Genomic DNA, 14,845 nt, shown 5'->3' with positions numbered 1-14,845 from the left:
GGGGGGGTGGAAAGGACACTGGAGGGATCAGGAGGACTGGAGAGAGATGTGGAATGATGTACAATGATGCATGTTACATGTTTGCTGATGAGTTTGTAAAGAATTTTAAAGGTTTGTATAAACCAAATAAAATAAAAATAAAATATATATCATCAAAGACAAAATCCTCAGAAAGATAGGCAGTTGAAGGATTATCACAAATATGTCTGCTATCTATACTAGTTTGCCGACTATCTTGCGAGAATGACTGTGGATCTGGAGCAAACTGGCTTCTACCATGACCCCCTACCCCAGGGCGGCCTCTGGATCGTCTACCCATGACACCATATGTGTTATTCGATCTTTGCTGAAGGATCGGGCATTGGGCTTGCCAATGATCCTCTTGTCTGCAATAAGCACATTGGTTCATGTGTACAGGACCCAACTGTGCTTTACTTTGTGGACTAAACTGACCTCTAAACTGTGTACTCCCTCCTCTGGTCTCTCTGACTATCTGTTGCAACAATACTTTGGTTTTCAAGTTTCCCTTCTTCTTTTCTATCCTCTTTTTTTCACTATTGACTCTATTTACGTAATACTGAGCCATATGCAATACTTCGGACTGTGATTTGGCTTGCCAGGCACTTTCGGACATCATAATTTGTGATTGGATATCCAGCAACAATCCACGCACAAATGTATCCACAAACAACCTTTTCCCTGACTCAGTGCTTAAATTCTGTCTACTAAAATCTGAAAAAAACGATTAAAGAATTCGGTAGCACCTTCAGATTTCCCTTGGGTACAAGCAGTGAGTTTGTCCCAAACAATCCTTTTCTCGGGAACCAGAGTTTTTAATTTCACTACTATTCTGTCTGGCAAAATGAGTATCACCTGCGGTGGTCTCTCACCAGCTTTCCTTTCTTCGTCTAACCGTACTAAGTCAACCCATGTGTCACCCAGCCCTGCCTGATCATCTACAGTCCTAATCTGTTTCCATAAATCAGCAGGTATGATCACAGGGAACAACAAGTCTATATCACCCAGGGTGAAAACTGACAAATACAAGACAGATTCTATTTCTTTATAAAACCCTGTTGAATTTTTCCTAATGTCTGGAATCAACTGTCTAATAGTGTTCACCTCCTGTCTGGAGAACGGGACATCAACAAATTGTGATACATAGAGAGCTTCAATAGTAGTGGCTGCTGTGCCTGTTGCAGCATTAGCTGGAATCTCAACTTTAGGAACAAATGTCGGAGGAACCTCTTTCACAGGCAACTGAGATGTAGGCAACTCTGAAAGTTTGTTAAGCAATAAAGCCAAATCGAGTGCTAAAAGGGTAGAAGCAGTATCAGGCGCAAAGGCTCTCTTGTAAATAATCATCAAATCTGCAGGACAACAAATCTTTTTCTTTATGCATTCATCCTGCAGGTATTCTACCATTACGTGTAAACTTTCTTCTGCATTTCCGGAGTATACTGACTAAACGTATCATATACTTCTATGGGAGATATTGAAACATCTGAAATCCATCGATGCGCATCGCTTGTGAAAATTCGCGTCTCTTCACTCCATTTACAAGAAGGAAGAAACCGTTTCTGCACATACAGAGCGTCCAATCTATCACCATCTGTTTCAACATTCTGTAACCTATCTAACTCCCTCTTAAACTCAAAAACCCTCTCGCCATGCTCATGCACTTTCTCCGCAGTGTCCCTTGAGTAAGCTAAGATATTCAAATCCCTCAACCCTTCTGGGACATCCATGTCCATAAATTCATTACACATTTCAGCCAAGTGCATTCCCATCCGCTCTATACACATATTCTGTTAGGGAAAACTTTCTTGGTCAGAAATTGTAGCTAAAACAGCTGATTTTTCACCTTCTTCTATACATTTCTTAGCCCTTACATACAATTCCCTCTTTCTAGCTTTAGAAGCTGTACTACGAGTCAGTACCTTTGATTCGGCACTCGCCCCTTCAATTGTTTCAAGTGGGGCAGAACCACTTGGGAAAGAGTTCAGACAAATCCTGTACAACAGGTAGTGGAGACACTACCGCTGGCGTTAAAGATGGAATTACAGGAACAGCAAGTATTGGTAAGGGTGGAGATGCAGAAGGGGGAGCAACAACAGGAAAAGGAGCAACAACTGGAGGCGGAGGGACAATGGGAGGAACAGGAATAACAATGGGAGGTAAGGCAAGAGGAAGAGGCACATAGGGAAGGGGAGCAAGGGCAACAGTCCTACGCTCATTTAAAAGTTTATCAATTAATTTATCTGAGGCATGAAAATCCTTAGACGGATATATTTTCTGTACACCAAGTTAGAAAGCCCTATCCATGTTTTTAACAGACTCTGACTGTTTCTGTTGATCATACAATAATGCCTTTTCTGAATTTGACATGACGACGTGCATGCTTCTCTTTACTCTTATTTTGCAGCATAGCTTCTTTTTTCCAATTCTGAATTACATCAAATGCTGCAGGTCTAGCTTTTTTCTTAAACAATATGGACTCTAAATACTCTATATTGTCAATTTCAAAACTACCATTGACTGGCCACTGAAATTCGGGCGCATGTCTAGTTTGTCTGTGCCAAATATCGTTGAATACTATACTACTAATGCCGTACTTACAGTACATATTACATGCCGGTGACCCCTCCTGTGGTGCCGGATGGCCAAATTCCAAAGATTGTCTGTCTCTGCGGAATAATCCCCTGAAACAGGCAGACAATTTCCCAGGCATATCAGATCACTGGTGTTACCTTGCATTGTTTGAACTCGCAAAGTGCAAAACTACAACCAAATATCAGGATACTTAGGGATCGCGGCACGACTCACCTGATTACAAAGGACAAATGACCCTCGTGGTTGGTGATCTCGGCAAAACTCGATATGTGGACCCTCGTCAAGATGCCTTCTCAAACCGTGTGCTCCCCATCCAGGGATCGGATCGTGCAGTACTGTTGAGGTGTTGTGCCTCATACAATGGGGCCCCCTTTTTTCTCACCATCGAATCCTGGTCTGATAGCCGCGTCTTCTCTTCAACAAGGTGGCATCAATCTTGAGGGTCCCTATTCGGGCGCCATCTGAAAGACCAAAGAAATAACGAGGCTTAGTACCACAAAATGAAATACACCAATCACGGGCTGAAAAGATATAGGTATCTTTTATTTCTGTTCAGTCAAAGCAAAACAGATAGCTATCTGGCTCCCAACACCTCGAGTGTGTACCAGCAGACACAGTGAGGAGTGAGAGTGCTGGACATCTAAACACAGACATATTTATACCATTTCTACAATATTGTCCAGCCCTCTCCAAAGTAATCATTCACTAGCTAGTGTTTGTGCCTAGTTCACATGACAGATGTAACAATATTATACAATATTCAAAACAAGTGTGCATGTCTATGAAGTTACATTGAGATTGTTGGTTTCCTAATCCACGGTAAGGCTTGTCCCAAGAATCGCTACAATGTAGTTCAGCCAGACCACATGGTCTGAGTTTGTTTTCCTTTGTCTCTTTGTTTATATAAGGATGATGCTTGTGAGCGCAGACAACACTTGAGTTACAAGGTTTCTTTACATTGGTGAAACAGTGTGCTCTCGGTCAGCCTAAACATTAACAGAACTCAAAGGTCGTTCAGCTTGGCTGCAAATTTAAAACACAGTCCACCATTTTAGAACATAGAAACAAGAGTTGAAATCAAAATCGCGGATGATTCTTAAAATGGCGGCGACATCGATCAAAAAGCGGAACATTTCAGATGTGGTTTTCTGTGTAACAAGAAAGGGCTTAGGACAATATTCATAATAAGGCGGTAATATGTGAATATGGTTCAACAGGAGGGGTCTTTAAATCAGGGTGTACGCATGCCTTAAGGTAATTGAATACACCTGTAAACCCTTGCAGACACATACACTGTTAACTTAATGGGCCATACGTTTCGGCGGGTTGAACCAGTGACTCCACCTTCTTCAGGAACAGAGATGCCTTGGTCATAAACATATATGAACTCATTTTAAAATACTGCTAAAAATGCAGAAGTCAAAACAATTACAAACAAACCTCCACAAAGGTAAAATAAGAAACCACCAAGTGCCACAACACCAATCCACTCTGAATGGGATTTCTATATCACCAAACAGTATGAGGACAGATGTGCTGAGTAAGAAGGGCAACCAATAGCATAGGCAGAGAAAGTAAAGGACTTACCCTATCAATTCATTGATAAGTCATATTGTGTGAGTGATGAACCATGGTGATATGCAAACTGCACCTGGGTTCCCTTTCGAGGCACAATATCGGTCTTTGACCTGCAAATAAAAAAATATTGTTGAATCAAAGAAATTGAATCTCAGAGTGTGATATGAAGCACACATCAGAGTAAAAAAGCACATGCTTCCTTTACTCAAAAATTGAAGGTTCCAGTGATGTGCTCGAGCCAAATAGCATATCACAAAGTTTAATGATCCACCACCATTAGCTAAATATAGAGAAAAACAAAAGATGGGGGAAGCAGTCAGTATTCCTGCACTTGCATCAAGCAAGAAGAAAAGCTTGAATGTGAAGACACACAGTGCCTGCAAGCTTGCCCAACATATTGCCAGATATAGGGCAGAAAAGCATACTTCTGTGGAAATGGGCTCACAGGATGCCCAAAGTGAGTTACGAGCGAGTCAGGCAAACCGTGAAGTGGCTCCGGTGGTCATATGACTACGGGTGGAAGGCGCGACGGGCATGCACTGCACGAGAATGGCCTATCCCTGATGTCTATCAGTGGAGCGGGGTGCCGGGCCCTCATGTTGGGGTTTCTACGAGCCCCTTCTGGAGCTATGAACATCATAGCAGATGGTCAAGGAATGCTAATATTTTCAATATACTATATAATATATATATTACACGGCTACGGTAGTGGCCGTGTAGTTATGGTTAAGTTGCTGTTTCCATAGGAAGAGCACTTTTTGGGTGGCTTATAACTCTGCTCCCCCTGCTCTCCCTCGACGAATATACAGCAAACTTTGCAAAAAAGTCTATGGCCCACTGATTTCTTTTGCAAAGTTTGGTGATGTTTGGTCCAGGGGGGGAAGTTATAGGGGGGAGTCCCAAAATGTCTTTTTTTCCCATAGACTGAAAGGGGGAAAAACTTTGCGCACGCCTACAGCCCAAACCGCTGGATGGATTTTCACCACATTTGCGGCAGGAGCAGCGGCTTGGTCACGAAAGCGTGCTTTTCTAAATTTGATGAAAATCCATCCAGTAGTTCTCTTTAAAACGACCAAAAAGTAGGTCTAAATAAATTAGTGATATCTATGTCCGCTCTGCGGACACACTTCCCTGTTCGCTCCACGGACAGGACATGGATTGGGTAATCGGCTTGCATCAAGTCCGCGGACATGTAACGTGTTCCCTCTTTGGATGGTGAAGAGCGTGAAGTGCGTCAGAAAGTTCCGATGCGCCCCCGATCTTTCAACCGTGTTTTGGTGTCCGTGGACATCACCGAAAAAAGCATACAACACACCACATTGCACTTGTTAACCTTATCAAATACTCTTTCGAAAGGTGAGGGTTGATAAGGATGTGATGGGATGTGCCAGCAAGAAGCAAACAAATTGTGTTTTTTTGTCACGAAAGTTACACGGTACATTTGGAGGTATTCCTTATTATAATGTGCATAAGTACAGGCGAAGGACTAATGTGTCTGTTTTACAATGTATTTAAAATAATATTCAAGTCAGGCTGGTGCCCCCTAGAGTCTGGCATCTGAGGCAGCCACCTGCAGCATTTGATGGAAACAGCGGCACTGCACGTGTATGCAACTACAAGTTCTCATGAATGCGTTGAGCCATGTTGTTGCAAAGTGAGAATGTATTTAGATTCTGAGTGAAGGTCACCAGCTTTGATTTTTTTGGTTGCAAGCTAAGGAAGCCCACGCATGGGCCAGAAACTATAAGGGTCACTTGTTTTTTGACCTTGAGAGAAAGGGAATATTTTGTGAGAAATGCAGTGAGAGGAGGTTTGTACTAATGAACATTTGATACGGTTATGCATTCCAAAAGTGTGTAATGAACATGTAAAATCAGTTCAGTAAGATGCTTTGGTCCGAGCACATTGAGCATAACGTTCTGAGTTACGCGAAAAAAAATGGAGACGGTGAATACCATGTAAGTTTCCTTTTGACGACTGTACACCGGAACAAGCATTACCTTATTATCAGCTGAACATTTATTTTGACAATGGAACTCACGTACTATCTTTCTGAGTGGCTCTCTTTTTTATGTAGCTATGGGGAGTGCAGAATGTAGGTGTATGTATACTATCACTAGATTCACCCAGGTTGAACGCTATTATTTCTTTAAAATGTCATGTATGACCATAACCAATTGTGCATCAGTTTCCACATTCTTTTTGTCTTTTTTGAGATTGTTTGATGTGTATGCTAATCGTTAGTTTTAACTATCTGCCGAATTAAGAAATCAATAGATATATTGTGATAAAGGTCAGGTATTGATACTTATTTTCTGTTATGTTTTCAAAGTAGCTACATCCTGCCTAACTGCGATTGCCATGGATGCCAATTGATGGATTTTTTAATCGCAAGGTGCACCTCGTCGTCAACGGCTGGCTCACTGTGACTGTTTTGTGGGACGATCCCGCAGGACCCATGTGCCCGTACGCTGCACTAGCGATTAGGAGTAACGTAACATCTTTTATGGTACTGTAGGCCCAATTGATGCAGACTCCCTGCAATTCACTGTGTGACCCAAGCGGTTGCTTTATTGAAAACAAACACTTTGTGTATGTAAAACGAACAATGTGTGCATCACGATTAACATTTTTGTCCACGAACAAAGAAACTATTTTGCGATTTGATGGAATATGGGAATAGCCGGATGTTCTCGGAGAGTTCATTGTGATATAAAAGTAAATTACAAATTGTACAGTGTTATTGATTTCTTTCAAAGACCGATTTAATAAGTTGAATTCTGACAAGGTATGTTGTTAGTCGATGTGTGTTGCTTTTCGAGTTCTGCGTCATGTCACATAGGTGATTATGGGCGCATTTGCCTACGCAGAAGAGGAACGTCACAGAGAAAGGTGTTGAATATCACTAGGGTTGGTTATGTGAGCGTCGGGGGCGGAGCATATGAGTTAGTAACGTCACAGCATTTTACCTTAGGCAGATGCAGCAATGGATGAGAATAGCACTAGATGGACGCGCCCTGCTGCCAGATTGCGTATGTTTCCAAAACAGGCAACATGAGATAAGATGATTTGGAAATGTTTCAGATAGATCAACGTCTGTATAAAAATACATGGTCCAACCCTTGCGCCAAATTTATATTTTCTTAACATTGCAATTGTGAAACTTAAGAAACAATATTTGGGGAGGTCAGGGGTGATGATTATGGGTGGAATATGTGTGCATTGCTTTTGAATGATTTCACAAACTTTGTTGAGATTTTGTGCACAGCTTAAATGACGGTTGTATGTGCATTCATTTCACAGTTTTGAAAAAATAAAACTTGGGTGGCTTTCCAGCAAATTTGCGTTAGGCTCATTGGCAAGGATCAAAAAGCATGGTTTTGCAAATGTGGAAGTGTTTTCTAATTTGACAAGTGTCATAATGTAGTTAAAGAAATTGCAATATAGCTTTGGTGACTGAGTGGTAGGCTGCAGCCATGGGCAGTGGTCAGAATGTCGGGGTCATGGTATAAGGTCATGATCCGGACAATGGTGCTACTGCTCATGACCACAAGGGACAACACATAGGGCCTCATTACAAGTCAGGCGTTAAGGGTTTAACGGCGTCGTCGGCGCCGTTAACCCTTAACGCCTGATTAAGAGGTCCCGGGTTTTAACGCCTGCTTTTTGCAGGCGTTAAAACCCATGCCGCAAAGTGACCTTGGTGCTAAGTACGGTGCCGCAATTTGCGGCACTGTACTTAGCGCCTTTCCCCATTCCCATTATGCCCTATGGGGCAAAAATGGGAATGGGGAAGGGCAAATGGTGAATGGGGAATTACCGCTCCACTCACCTTGGAATGGGGCGGTAATTCCGCCATCCACCATGCCGGAGTCCGGCATGGACCATGGTGCTAATAGCACCATGGTCCAGCGCCGGACTTGTAATGAGGGCCATAGGATTAAAGTGGCCATGTGCTCCTGGAACTGACTTTGATGGTAACGTTATTGGAAATTAGCATACATTTCAAAGGAAAGAAAAATGTGTTTGTGGTAATATGGCCATAGGGTCTTCTTTTTCCCTTCTGCAGTCTGCCATGGAAAGCGAAGAGGGGCTCTGTATGGAACCCTCGCTTTCCCTTTCCAGGCGTCCCGGTGTAGGAAGAAAAATCTTTTTTTTCAGCACCCCGGGTTCCCGGTTTGGGGACCTAGGGTGCTAATGGCGTTTATTGCCCATTACAGGGGTTGGAATGAGGGCATAATGGTCCAGAGACCTCGTTATCCACCCTCGTTTCACTTGGGCTGATAACCGTGCTGCCAGGCCGGTATCCACCGTTCCAGTCCCTCGGACACATCATCATACCGCGCGCCAGCGTACGGTCACCTGGCACTGTCCGGAAGGTCCGCAATGAAGTCAGATGTTCGTAAACGTCCACGGATGCAAAACTAGTTGAAATAGTTGAAAAAAGTGTATAGAAGTGTTAAAAATGATTCTAGAAGGTGGGAAATGGCAGAGCTTTAAGGTGACACTTTGTAAATTCAACACAAATATTGCTATATTGGGTAAGTATGATATTAGTAAGTTGTAGGAAAATAGCACACACTGGTAAAAACCCATGAAATTCAACAAAAAAACTTTGTTAAAGGGACGTTATGGTTAAGTTGCACTCATAAAAAGCTATGAAATTCAATGAAAAAAAACTTTGTTAAAGGGACATTATGGTGACAAGTAAAACCGAAAAACCCCTGAAATTCGCCAGTTATGGTAAGCTAAGCAACCATAACTTGCACCACCACTGTGCACTCCTAAGACTAACACCCAGGACATCAAAGATGACATCACAAATGTCATTGATGACATCACATATCGGGCCCACTTGTGTTTGTTTACTGACATTTATAGGCCAGGTGGTTTTGTTCACTGACAGTCAGAATATTAAAATTAAAAATGGTGATATATATCTAGACGTTAACCATGTCATATGCTCTTTAAGTACTTTCCTTAGGGTTTGGTCTCGAACATAAATGGAGAAATGAGAAGGCCTCAAACACACAATTCATTTGTATACATTAAGATAAACCTTAATGTCATTACCATTTTCTGATGCTGCTGTTTCTTTCTTCCTTACTTTAGTTTCCCTGTATGTGCTTCTGATTTGTATGCATTGCGGTTATGCATATTTATTGTTTGTACCAGCACAAGTATTGTAAGTCTTGTATTGTTAGTTAATTATTACATTTTTAACATTACTGAACATTCTGATAAGGTAGCATTTATTATTGTACTATCCAAAATTGCAAGATTATAAATAGTGTACTTCTATGGTGCATTCTGCAGTTATTGCCTATGTTTATATATGATTAGGTTTCTGTATTAACAACAACACTCCAATACAATGATTTTAGAGGAGTACATTCTTTAATAGATTAAGTACTTCACAATAGGTCTCCCGGTCACCCCTCACATATTGTTACGATCAGTTACATTTGTGATGTCACCTTTGATGTCCTGGGTGTTAGTCTTAGCAATGCACGTAGGTGGTGCGAGTTAAGGTTGCTTAGCTTACCATAAGTAGCGAATATCAAGGGTTTTTTGGTTTTACTTTGAACCATAACGTCCCTTTAACAAAGTTTTTTTACTGAAATATATATATATATATATATATATATATATAGCAGTGAACAAAAACAAAGGGGCTACACATGTGCTATCATCAGTGATGTCATCAATGACATTTGTGATGCCATCTTTCATGTCCTAGGTGTAAGTGTTACCAGTGCATAGTGGTGTGGGCAGGTATGGTTGCTTAGCCTACCATAACTGGCGATTTTCAGGGGTTTTTCGGTTTTACTTTGAACCATATTGTCACGTTTGTAAAGTTCTTTTATTGAATTTCACAAGTTTTTAGTAGCGCAACTTAAGCATAACATCCCCTTAAAGTTTTTTTTGGTGAATTTTAGAGGTTTTTAGTAGGGCAAATTAATCATAACGTCCCTTTAACAACGTTATTTTTTTTACTGAATTTCACAGGTTTTAAGAAGGGGAACTTAATCATAACATCGCAATAAAGTTTTTCTACTGAATATACACTTTCATCATGTGATTTTGGGAGTTGTGTACGATCATTTCCTTATTGTGTTTACATAAAAAATGCACAACTTTGAAAAAGAACATATAAAGACATTATAAGTACTAATAAATAAGTAAGTGAACCTAAACGTCTGAAACATTAACAATACATGTAATGGCCATGTAGAATTAAATGGATTGTACCATAACAAAAAAAGGTATGCCTGAAACGTAATTACCTCACAGAAACTGTGCAGCCAGTAGCGGCAGTAGACACACACAGTACAAGGAAGAAACATTACAACAAAATAGTAAATGACCTTCATTTTTCTGATGTGTGTGTACGTTTTTTGTATGAGGGGCAGAAGAAATAATGTATTTCTGTTTTGACACAGAAATGTGCAGTACTTTGGAGTGGCTGGAGGAGAATTTTCCACATGGGGAAATGTCAGAAGATAGCAATAATAATGGTACACAGTACACTGCATAAGCAAAATAATGGTCAGTATTTTATGGGCATTTAACATATATATATTTATTTTTAACAGACCAGGTACAAAAAGAAGAAATGCCAACAAAGTACACAGAGGAAGACAGGCTGAAAGGATAGAATTGAAAATGGACATACTGAATGACAATTTTAACAGTTTAAGGCAATTTGTGGAGGAATATGTGAGAGGGAAAATACGATATCACTGTCCCACCTGTACCTCCCCCATTTCCTAGTGAACCATCCCCAAACCTTCAAGAAGAAAATAAACGTTTTGATGAAACATCCATCCCTTCATCCCCTCACAAATCATCCCCTCACAACCAGCCCGTGTTAAACACTAGTTCCCCTATATTCGTCTCAGCATCTGCTTCCCCCTGTATTTCTCTTAATTGATGCGTGTGTTTGTTTTGACAATTTTTTTTTATGTTAGTTGTAATGGAAGGGTGTGAGGCAAAACATTTTTTTTTAAAAGAATTAAAATGTCCGCGGACAGCGCGCCTGTTCGAGCTGGACATAAGCAATACAATATAGATGTTCTAACGGCAATACACCTACCCGTACCAATCGCAACCAAGATGGAAATGATCTTAGAACGGACCAGATGTTCAAGTTGTGCGTAAATGAACACAATGGGGCGTCCTAAGGACATTATACCTCTCTGTACCGCTCACAAACAAGGTAAAACATGTTCGTAGAACACACCGGGTGTCTGGGATGTCTGTAAATGAACAAAATGGGAGTGTCCTCGGGACACTATACCTGTCTGTAGCATCCGCAGCCAAGATGGAACTGTCCGTAGAACAGGCGCGGTGGCCGACTTGTCCGTAGTCAAACAAAATGGAGGTGTCCTAAGGACACTGTACCTGTCCGTACAGTCAGCAGATCATGTACGCACATGCGCTCAACACCCGTAAGTACTGCGAACATCGCGCCTGTCCGTAACTGTCCGTGTCACGTGTCGCACTTTTAATTAGTTCAGGAGCCGAACACTGTCCTTAGAACACCCGTGCGCATGCGCACGTCCTTTACTCTGCACTTGCTGTCCAGCGGGTAACCATTGCATTCACAATGTCATGATATGACCACACCCACGCAGGGCATGTGGACTAATATGCGCAGTTTGTCTGCTTCCGCAACATTTCAAAAGAACTTATACAAACATGGGAAATTATTTTACAGTATAAAATCACCATTTCACATGTCCCATACAATTGGCCTACCTCTGAATGTATTGTTTAGACTTTTTGCAACGCTTTTCAGTGATCAATGTGGTCATGAGCCGCACTCATCCACCCCTATAAATGGTCAAACCCCCGAGCTCATCTTCATTGTCCTTCTGGCTGTAGCAGATTGAGTTGTGCTGCCTTTACTGCTGTAGCGAAAATTAGCCGACTACTCCTTATGGCATCCATGGCTACTGTTGCTTCATTAGCCTCAGCACCACCCCCAAAACCCTCCACCACCACCACCACCTCCCCAAGGGCCTGCAGAGGGAAATACGGGTGAGGATGTAGAGATCAAGGAAGAAGAGGAAGAAGAGAATGACATGGAGGAATTCCGCACTACAAGCACTCGCCGGGAGTTGTGGGTGTGGCGGTTGTTTACCGTTTTTGGGAACATACCAAAAGCATGTGCGAACCTGGTCAGGTGTAACCAGTGCCAGTTGCTGGTGAGTCACAGGAGACCTGGTGCGTACAACTTTGGTACGACAACCATGAAGCGACACCTAACTTCATTCCACAGTGCGGCCATTCACAAGGTGGTGCCATGTGAAGAACGTAGTAGATTGAGTTCCTCCAGAGCATCCTCTTTGTCCGATCCTCTCACCACAAGAGACACTCCTGTGGGGGAGCGCATCCCTGCAGCTGCCTCACAAGCCATTTGCGATGCTGTTGACCCTTACCTTTCGAGGGTCACAATATTATGTATGTACTGCGACGTAGTACTCTGCAGGAGGGAGAGTCTTCGAAGTGCTTTTGAAGCTACGGTCACGGAGCACCAGAAGAACTGCCCCCTACCTAAGTAAAGGCCACCCTACATCTTTCTCTCTCCACCTGCCCTTTTGTATCCCCATGGCTGGTGTCCCTTCCTTACCCTTCTTTGCCCTCCTCTCCTAGTGTGTCGTGTGCTGAAAAGCAATAAACTTGAAAACAACACAAATTACAAAAAAGGCTCTTTTCGGAGCCGCCTTTCTCAGTTTAACAATAGAACTATCAAGTGACCATTGTAAGCCTCCGTGCATTTTTCAAAAAGTCTGCAGACAGTCGTAGGATGCACAAAAATGGAGGGTGCAAGAGGGGCAAAACCAGTGCACTTTGCTAGGAGTAAGTGATGCCTCTGAAAAGAGCCTTTGGGTGGTGTGTGTGTTTTGAAAAGTGTGGATTTGAAAAAACGGATTGCCAAATAGGTGACTATGAATCCAAAAAAGGTTGCAATGCATTTTGTACATTACGAAGACAAATCTGATTGCCAGCATATGTGAGATAGACTCCATCTGTGCGAAAAATGAAAGTGCTGAGAAGCAAAATGCTTTCATTGTGGAATGAGGACATGCCAACATCTCTTAGAAAGGCACAAACAGCCTTATTGACATTGCACCTCGCTTTCTCCATTTGTGGGCAAAATGCAGAAGAATGCAGCCATATTTGTCTTTGTGCAATACGGAAAAACACTATTTGGCAATTTGGAAACATGTCCATGACATTCGCAAGACCTTCCTTCATTGCAAATTGCAAAGAAATTCCAGAGACATGACCTAAACCGTTTCCTCCACAATGAATGATAAGTATATCAGGATGACGCTCTGTCTGTAAAGTAGCACACAGAGGTACCAAGTCCAGCCACCTCATTCCACGCACGCCATGCCAGTGCACTTCCACATGAGGAAATCCAATATCTGCAGATAGACCACAACTTTCTGCATGCACCTTCAACCAATGTATCCATGAGTCTCCCAAAATCCAGATAATCTGTTTTCGAGCACACAGAGCCATGGCTATCTGGTCTCCTGTCAGGGAAAAGACCTTCTCACTAAATGTCTCTGTTCAGAACACACCCACTGAACTTTTCTGACCAATCCCTACCTTCACACATTCTTATTTGCATGCGTCTCCATCCCAGAATCCCCATTAGTAATACGCGCTGCCTGCAAACTACTGCCATGTCCGCGAACACGTAGAGGATCAGAGTGTGATGACTGTACATTTAAATATTATTCTTCTTTTCCCCTTGTAGGTGGGCTCTGAAAAGAGCCTTTTATTTGTTTTTTGGGCAGATGCCTTACAGACACCTGTTATTTTGTTTTTTTTGTTGATATTTTTTCTTCTTACTTTACTCCTACAACCATTACAGAACCTTCTCCAAAGCAAGCCTTACATTCCAAAAGAACATGGCATTTCCCAAAGAAGATAACGCAACACCATCTGCTGCAAAATAAGCCGCATTACTGGTAACAATGTTCTCGTGGCTGCAGAAAAACATACCAGCTAGTAACATGAAAGCACTGTTGTCCATTTGTCCTCTAGGGAGTAACCCAGAACAAATTACTTTCACAGTTGGAAAGTGGTTAATGACTGCTTGCACCAACTGTTCTAAATCTTCCAGCATAGTACGTGAACTCACGTAGCCCAAATGGCAAGCACCGTAGTACAAAAGTACCACATGGGGACTGGTCATCCTACGCATGTCTCTGCAATCTTGGAGAATTCCTGCAACATTGCGATCAGTCGCCTCACTCCACACCACCTGCACTCCTCTCACATCGAAATTGTGTGCCACATGCCTACTTTTGGAATAGTGCTGTAAACCATGAACAAAAATATCTCCAAGCACCAAAACCCTGATTCTCTACAGCTCTGCCATCTTCAGTATACGCACCGTCTTTCGACACAAAAGAGCAATGTGAACATTTAATTGTCTGATGCATACAGTCCCCTTTCTAGGCTGGATTTGCTGTAGAACCCTGTATGTGACACGCCCTACCCGCGGACAAGCGCTGTCTACGTGCGGCACGTAACTCTTAGCCAGTCCTTCTATCCTTTCCACATCACTCGCGAATCAATTCCCTCATTGGACACAGCTAAGCAGTCACACAACCATCCACCAATCACATTC

General features: G+C 42.2%; 1 long non-coding RNA gene across 2 annotated transcripts in view; it reads right to left on the bottom strand.

Moving 5' to 3' along the window:
* Positions 1 to 14,845, bottom strand: part of LOC138472829 (uncharacterized) — a 366,644-nt gene that overhangs the window by 27,886 nt on the left and 323,913 nt on the right. For both annotated transcript variants that reach the window (XR_011268686.1, XR_011268687.1), the window contains one exon: positions 4,201 to 4,301. This is a non-coding gene — a long non-coding RNA (uncharacterized lncRNA). The remainder of the gene's footprint in view (positions 1 to 4,200; positions 4,302 to 14,845) is intronic.

Source organism: Ambystoma mexicanum, chromosome 8 (genome assembly GCF_040938575.1).
Source record: "Ambystoma mexicanum isolate Mex_15411 chromosome 8, UKY_AmexF1_1, whole genome shotgun sequence".
NCBI classification, from domain to species: Eukaryota; Metazoa; Chordata; class Amphibia; order Caudata; family Ambystomatidae; genus Ambystoma; species Ambystoma mexicanum.
Note: the sequence above shows the minus strand (reverse complement) of the source record. Positions and strands in the feature narration are given on the sequence as shown.